We start from the raw sequence: 9,219 nt of genomic DNA, 5'->3' as shown, positions 1-9,219 counted from the left end.
GAAGGACCTATCACTGGATAAGGACATCATGCTTGGTAAATTGGAAGGTAAGTGAAAAAGAGGAAGACCTGCAATAAAATGGACTGGCACAGTGGCAACAACAATCGTCTCAAACATAACACCAACTGTGAAGATGGTGCAGGACTAGGCACTGTTTCATTCTGCTGTGCATAGAGTCATAGAGTTGCTATGAGTTTAAACTGACTCAATGGCCCCTAACAACAAATGTACCTGCTATGCAGTCATTTACCTGGACAATGGCATTTTCTTAATTGAAGGATCACCAGAAGCAGTTTATCTTCTACTGGCACTATGTCATAATTTAGTCTGCAAGGATCTTGAAAGACTTTCTCTACCATAGACACCACATTGGTCCATGACATGATGGCAGTATGTTGATTGGATGAGTAAAGAACAAATATCAATGACTCTCATACGAGTGCTAGAGGGAAGGAAACTACCTGAAAAAAGGAGAGACATGCTCAATTTTTAGAAAATCAAATTAGGTTAAAATAATAATTCTCTTCAAATTTATTTTAAGGTTTAATGTAATCCTATTAAACTTCTAGCAATATGTTTTGGGGGTAATACCAGACTTCCTCTACAATGTAAGGAGCCCTAGAATGTTTATTAAAGAATAATAAATTCAAAGTAATCAAAACAGTGTTGTATTGCAAAGGAATAGACACAAAGGTCAAATGAAGAAAAACAAGAAATAAACACACACAAATATGCCTAACTGAATTTTTAAAATTTCTGTGTGACGCTGCTGGTTAGCTGCTGGTTAATGCTTTGAACTGCAGTCAGTTTGAACTGCAAGGTCAGCAGTTCCAGCTCACCACACGCTCCTTGGAAACCCTTTAAAGGGTCGTTGTGAATCAAAACTGACTCAATTGCACTTAATAACAACAACAACAAAGACAATTAAATAAAGCATGGCTACTGGGCAGGAAAAAAACTATTGGCAGAAAAAAATAACAGCAGGGGATTGAGAGTGGAAACTTGATTTACACTTCATCCATTATATAAAAATGAACACAAATGGATTGTATATTTAAACATAAAATATTAAAATAAAACTTTTAGAAGAAAACTGTTTTAACCTAACTCTAGGTAAAGTGTTTTTAAATAGAGTAATAGACAAACATATATACACATGCATAAATAAATTAAAAAATAAATAAAATGTTCATAATTTTCTTTTTAACATTAAAAATGCTTGCTCCATGGAAAACCTTCTTGAGCTGGTGGGGGGCGGGGGTGGGAATCCTCACCTTTGAGAAAGGATTAGTATCTTGAATATTTAAAAGTCAACATCAGAAAAGCCAATTAGAAAGTAGCCAAAATACAAAAACAGACCAAAATACAAATACAGAAAAGACCAAACAGGGTAGACTGATGGAAAATAAGGATACTAAAGTATGTTCAACATTATTAACAAGAGTAGTAATAAAAGTTAAAATTACAATGACATACCACTATATAAGGAGCTCTGGTAGCGTAGTGGTTACGAATCGGGCTGCGAACCTTAAGGCCAGCAGTTCGAAACTACCAGTTGTTCCGCGGGAGAAAGAAGAGGCATTCTGCTCCCGTAAAGATTTACAGCCTCGGAAATCCTGTACAGGGTCGCTATGGGTCGGAAACGACTCGACGGCACTTAACAACAACAACAACCACTATATAACTACTGGAAAGAATGAAACCCTGGAAGCTCTCAGTTAGCTCAGATTTTATCTATGCCAAGAAATATGGAAGACAGTTATGTGGCCAACTGACGGGAATAGTTCAATATTTGTTCCCATTTCAAAGTAAGATAATCCAACAAAATGAGGAAATTAGCAAAAAATATCATTATTATCATGCACAAGTAATGTTTTGCTGAATATAATTTTAAAATGGTTACAGCAGTACATCAACAGGGATCTTTCAGAAATTCATGCTTGATATAGAAGAGGATGTGGACCAAGGGATATCACTGATAGTGCCATGTGAATTTGACTGAAAGCAGACAATAACAAAAAGATGTTTATTTGTGTTTTATTGACTACAGGAAGGCATGTGACTGTGTTGATCATAACAAATTATGGATAACCTTGTAAGAAATCACCTTTAAAGTGTTAAAAAGCAAAGACAGATGATCTTGACCCAACCATTGTCTTTTCAATTGCTTCATACACATAAGAGTGCTAGACAATAAACAAAGAAGACTAAAGAATGGATGTGTCTTAGGCTAGGTTTTCTAGAGAAGCAAATCCATTGAAATATATATATGTACATATAGAGAGGCCTGCAGTGGTGCTGCAAACTTACTGGACTGCAAGGTTGGAATCTCAAACTCACCAGCTGCTTCTTGGAAACCCTTTACAAGGTTGAGATGAGTCAGAACTGACTTGATTGCACTTAATGACAACAACACCAATAGAGATAAATTTATGTTAAGGATATGTTTCACACCTTTGTAGGCTAGGTCAGATGAACCAACATCAGTAGGCCAGACAACAGGCAGGTCTGTTAGGTAGGCAGGCAAGATCAGCAAAGCAAGAAGACAAGATTCTGATGGATCCCAGAAATGGCTAATAGACCAGTCCACTGGCTCAAGTCTCTCTCAAGATTTGGAGATCAGAGGATAAGTCAGATGCATATCTAAACCCAGTAAATCCAACAGATAGCAAGTGTATTGTCAGAGTGTCTAAAACATTGGAGACAGGATACAATCTGAGGAAACAGCCTTTCAATTGATTGGCTGCTTATAGGCGACCTCATTATAGAGTTACTTGCACTATAATAGATTTCATTATGGGAATAACTACATCTCAACTACCAAACACCTCATAATCCTGGCTCATTCAAGTTGATACAAAAGATTAACTATCACAGGATGCATTCAAATTACAATATTAGCAAAAATATGAAATGTGTAATTTCCATTGAATAACAGAAGTTAAACACAAGTCTGTGTTTAGCAGGGCTAAAATACACTAGAAACATGAATGGTGAGACTTTGTCTCAAGTATTTTAGATGTATTATTAGGAAAGATTAGTTCCTGGAGAATTACATCATACTTGGTAAAGGTGAAGGTCAGCAAAACTGAGGAAGCCCCTTACTGAGATAACTTGGCACAGCGGCTACAACAATGGATTTAAACATAGCAAGGATTATGAAAATCGTTCAGGATTGGACATTGTTTCTCGAGTTCTTTCCTCTTGAGAAATGCTGAGCGTGTTCTTCCCTTTTGACTTTCTACATCCAGGTATTTCATATGTCTTTATAATACTTATTTTGTCTTCTTGAGCTGCCCTTTGAAAATTTCTGTTCAGCTGTTTTTCTTCCTTACATCTTTCATTTGCTTTAGCTTTTCTACATTCAAAATCAAGCTTCAAAGTTTCATCTGACATTCACTTTCTGTTTTTTTTGTGTGTGTGTCTTTCCTGTCTCTGTAATGACTTTTGCTTTATTCCTGCATGATGTTTTTGATGTCATACACAGCTCTCCTGGTCTTCAGTCATTAGTATCTAATGCATCAAATCTGTTCATGAAATGGTCTCTAAGTTTAGGTATAATATATTTAAGGATATCTTTGGCTTTTGTTGAGTTATTTTAATTTTCTTTAGCTTCATCTTGAACTTGCTTATCAACAATTGTTTATCCCTTCTGCAGTTTGCCCCGGCCTTGTTTTGACTGATGATATTGAGCTTTTCAACTGTCTCTTCCCATTTTGTTGTTCAATGTCGTTGAGTAAGCTCCAACCCATAGCAACCCTGTATAGGGTTTCTGAGGAGCAGCTGGTGAGCTTGAACTACAGACCTTACAGTTCAAATGGCTTTGCAGTCTGGCACAATAACCCACAGTGCCACACTAGAACTCCTGTCTCTTCCCATCGATGTAGTCAATTTTATTTCTGTTTATTCCATCAAGTGATGTCCATGTGTATAGTAATCTTTTATGCTATTTTACAAAGGTATTTACAATGAATAAGTAATTGGTCTTGCAAAATCTATCATGCAATCTCCAGCAAACTTTATTTCACCAAAGCCATATTTTCCAACTATTGATCCTTTCTCTTTGTTTCCAACTTTTGCATTCCAATCACCAATAATTGTAAATGCATTTTTATTTATTTTTTAAAATCATTTTCAGACTGAAGGAGTTGGCAGAATTAAATTCATCATCATTGGCTATCATGGTTGGTGTATAAATTTGAATAATATTATTGCAGCATTGCAGTATAATGCATTGGATGTTAAGGTTGGTTTGAACAGCAAGGTGGGCATTTCAAACCCCACCAGCAGCTCCTCAGAAACCCTATACAGGGTTACTCTGAGTTGCAACAAAAGTGTTCGATGTTCTTCCTTTTAGATGTATGTATATTATCCTTCTCTGAAAGCATTGTACTTCAAGATAGATCTTAAAATGATCTTTTTGACAATGAATATGATGCCATTCCTGTTCACCTGGTCATTCCCAGGATATTGTACCATAGGAGTGCCAGATTCAAAATGTCCAATACCAGTCCATTTCAGCTCACTAATGAGTAGGATTTGTTTCATTTCAGTTCTGACAACCTAAAATTTTCCTAGATTCATATTTTGTGCATTTTACGTTCTGATTATTAATGGATTCTTGCAGCTGTTCCTCCTCATTTTGAGTTGAGCCCCATCAGCAAATGATTGTCTTGAAAGCTTTGCTTCATTTAAATGATTATTGTCATGTTTACTTTGTGGGAGCAGCTCTTCTCCAATTGCATTTTGAATGTCTTTCAACCTGAGGGGCTCATCTTCTGGCATGATATCTGAGAATGTTCTACTGCTATTCATAATATTTTTATTTTCAGTGGTGCTGTAGGATCAGCAATGGACTTTGAGCCAAAAGGTCAGCAGTTAAAATGCGCCAACTGCTCCTCATTATGATTCAGAATGACTAGATGGTACTAAACACCAACAATGACATATTCCTGCAGGTTTACAATCACTAAACATTGAAAAGTAGTCTGTCTTTAAGTCTTTCTTGACTGTCTTAGTCTAGAAGCTCCATTGAAACCTGTCTACAATAGGTAAATCTAATGTTTTCTAAAATACCAGGGCCATAGCTTCCAACATCAGAGCAAGCTACCATAGTACACTAAACTGACAGGTGACTGGTGGACAGTACACTATAAATATTATTTAATAATGAAGTGTATCAAAATTTAAAAAAATGTATCCAATTGTCTTAAATTTGTCTGATTTCATAATCTGGGTAGGTTTTATCTTTTAAATTGGTATATAATACTTTAACTAAATTACCTAGTATAGTAATTTTACTTGATTCAAATTATTGACTTTTAGAATCATGAAATTATATATATGATTTTATTTTAAACTTTGTTCTTGTAAAAAATTATTTAAATTCATTTCAAGTTCACTGAGCTTTCATTTGACTTCTCAAATAAATGGCATCACCCATCCCTTCCACAGTACTCTCTAGTTCTCAGCTAGATTGAATCATTTGTTGTAATTGCCACAGAGAACTCAGGCACCAAGCCTACAGTTATATGGTTTATTAAGAAAGTGCTCAGGTCAAAAGTCTTGACTAGAAATACTCAGGATACAGTTTTTTGGTCAAGACAAGCTTTTCTGAGTTATGCCTCTTGGTAGACTTCTCTCTGACCCTTGATCCTTTGGTATATCCTCTACCCTACTTGGGCAATGTTACAGAGCTCTTTTAGGAATATTTATAAATGCACAGGAGTCCTGTTGGGGCACTGTAAGTTAATGCGCTGAACTGCAAAGTCAATTTGAACTGCAAGGTTGGCAGTTCAAGCTCATCAGCTGCTCCTAGGAAACCTTATAGGGTCAGAACCAACTCTATGTCACATAACAATAACAACAACATTAATGCACAAAGGACACCCCACTCTGCATAGTCTCTGTCTGATAACACTTGGCTCTAGCTTCATGAGTTAGAAAACTTAGCTCCCCCTTAAGTGTCTGGAAAGAACTCACTGCTCAAATGCAATTAGTTTTACTTGTTACCTGGATTGGGAAGCCTGCCATTTTGTCTCTTGGTTCTCCTGACAATACTTATCTGTCGCTCCTTTGTGACGCCTTCATTGTCACAGCTTTCTGTCCCTGAGATGAGCATGCTCAGTGAGCAAGGATGTAGGATGTTTCACTTCTGACTTTTCCTCCTTAATGGTATTAAAATCCTCCCTCATGCTTCTGAGATGCTTCATTTTATACTTGCATTAAGGTTCTAAGCATTTACAATTACAATTAGCCCTTTAAACATTCATCCGATCAACATCTCCCACTTTCTCTTACCCAGACCAATCAGAAAAAAACAAACAAAATAAAACAAAACCAAAGTTCTTTGCTGGGAGTTATAAAGACTTAGTAGAAAGAGTGATATGAAGTAATTCACTGCACTACAGCATCTATAATTCTCTAAAGTATTCACATAAACAAATTTTCTAAAACATTTTCTGCTGAAACCTAATTTAGAATATACTTTTAAAAATCTCTATTTGACTATATATAATAGTTTTATGCTGAATATGATACTTTTTGAAATATAGCTTTTATTACAGCATAAGTTATTTTATTTTTATGCATTTCCAATGGTTACATCAAAAGAATGCTTCTTACCTTAACTTTCCATTCAAAATATAGCTCTTTGGTTCTGTTTATTTTTAATTGCATGTAATCTTTTTATTGAGAAATTTATCTCTGCAAGCTATATGTGAATGATTTGATTAGAAACTGTGTGATTTTTTTTTACTGCTTATTCCAAAATCTTTGTTCAAGATTTGAGTAAATGAATGTTTTGTTTTCAGAATTGCTTTATGAGATGTTCTGTTTATCACCAATAAAAACCTTACATTCCAATAGTTTTAAAGAAAAACTCATTTGCTTCCAATTATGCAAATTCCTCTTTCCATACTGTAGTTATGATGAAAAGGTAGAGAAATTTGTAACACCTTTGCGTTTTCTTTTCTTTTTTTTCATGGATTGAACAGATGTTAAGATTGCAAAGCTTACTAGTAGAAAATATTCAGGGAAAGCAGGACAATACAAGCATAGTTTACAAAAAAATACTGAAAGGTTGGAAACATATGTATGCAAATGTTTTAAAACACAGGAAGATAAATACATTTAGCTCTGAGATACATATGTATAATTTGATGTATACATATGTTCTTGTTGGTAAGTGCCATCAAGTCAGTTCCAACCTATAGCAACCATGTATAGGGTTTCTGAAGGGTAGCTGATAAGCCTGAACCACTGATCCTGTGGTTCAAACTGACTTTTCAGTCCAGTGCATTAATCTACAGCACCACACCAAGACTCCTTTAGGGTTTTTTTTTGTATAATATATATATATGTTGTTGTTATGTGTGTGGAGTACGTTCTGATTCATAGCAACCCTGCATAGGGTTTCCGAGGCTATAAATCTTTACGGGAGCAGAAAACCTCATCTTTCTCCTACAGAACAGCTGGTAGTTTTGAACTGCTGACCTTGTGGTTCGCAGCCCGATTCGTAACAACTACGCTACCAGAGCTCAAGCTCAAGCTCTCTCTCTCTCTCTCTCTCTCTCTCTATATATATATATATATATTCAAAACATTTCATGGAAAATTTCCATTGGCTTTTAATTCCATTTTTCCATGAACTTTTGAAAGCACACTCTTAGATCATGCATACATGGACACTAACATATATATATATAAAGAGAGAGAGAGAGAGTCCTGGTGTGGCCCTGTGGGCTAATGCGTCAAGCTCACCAGCTTCTCCTTGGAAACTCTATACAGGGTTGGTATGGGTTGGAATTAATTAGATGGCACTTAACAACAACAGCAATATATACAGTTTATACAAATCAAGTTTAAGCATGCCTCTGTGATTAGTAGATGGCTGCAGATAAATTCCGTCTGTAATGCTGTTTTCTTATTCTCCTTATGTTATTGTGTCTGCAATTGAGTTGGTTCCAACTCATAATTACCCTGTGTGGGTATTAGCTGGTGTTTGATAGCCAATCTTTCTTATCCTATAAAGGTACACCAGGGTTCATAAGGTGTTCTAAAAAATAATGACCAATCAAAACAGTAGCTACTGAAGGAATTGTAGTAAAACGTTTCAATGTAACCATCTATATGCCATAGCACGTGTCTTAAAATATCATAGTACTATGTATTATGAGAAAACAATGCATGGATTTCAAGTTTTTTACACCAAAATAAATTTTACTGACTTGTTATAGCATGTCTGAACAGGATCTACTTTGATGCACTAAAAAGGAGAAGATAACAGCTTAAAAAGAGCCCGTATCTGAACAATATGATTTCTCCTAACACTGAAGCAAAAGCAAGCATTAAATTTATGGTGAAGCTTGAGTGGTAGAATTATGAAATCATTATTGCTTTATGAAATGCTCATGGGACAATGTCTTAAAGAAATCAGAAGTTTACAGATAGATAAATCATTGTAAGTAGGAACAAGACTATGTTGTAGACAAAGTTTCTATGGACAGAATATTCATGTCGATTTGCAGAAAACAATCTTTATCATGCCATAATTGAAGAAGATCTAAGTGGAGACTATATCCAATACTAAATACATCTTAACTGGTTAAATTTACAAAATTCTGACTGAAAAAACTAAATTTGAACAAACATTTTGTTCGATGGGTATCAAACCTTTTCTACTTAAATAAGCTGCAGATAAGAAAACAGCTATCAGTGAAAATTTTAAACAGTAGAACCAAGTTCCTGAAGTATTTCTTCAAGTAGTTTTAATAGTAGTTGAAACATGGTTTTACTAGTACAATCTTAAAGACGAAGCACAAGCAAAGTAATGTCTACCAATAAGTGGATATGATTTGTTTAGTCAAAGCAAATTTGTAGACTGATCAAGAGATAAGGTCAAAGCAGTATCCATTAAAATCCATTTGTGGAATGTACAAAGTATGAATCTAAGAAAATTGGAAGTTGTCGAAAAAGAAATGGTACACCACATGTATCACTGATAGGGGGAAGAGGGGTAAAAGCAGCAATGAAGAGGCAAGTTAAGCCTTACAATGCTCAGTGGGCTTTTGTGGACCCAGTTGGGGACCTGCTTGGCAAGCAGTGTGAGGAGACCTGGGACTCTTGGACCCAGAGTCAGTGGCGTGGCCACGGAGGACTCAAGTGGAGAGTGGAGCTACCGGCTAATGGGAAGAGAGGGCATGTGCACAAGAACACCCA

Source organism: Chrysochloris asiatica, unplaced genomic scaffold, assembly GCF_000296735.1.
Source record: "Chrysochloris asiatica unplaced genomic scaffold, ChrAsi1.0 scaffold00084, whole genome shotgun sequence".
Taxonomy (NCBI): domain Eukaryota; kingdom Metazoa; phylum Chordata; class Mammalia; order Afrosoricida; family Chrysochloridae; genus Chrysochloris; species Chrysochloris asiatica.
The sequence above is the reverse complement of the archived record's forward strand: the minus strand, read 5'-3'. Positions refer to the sequence as shown.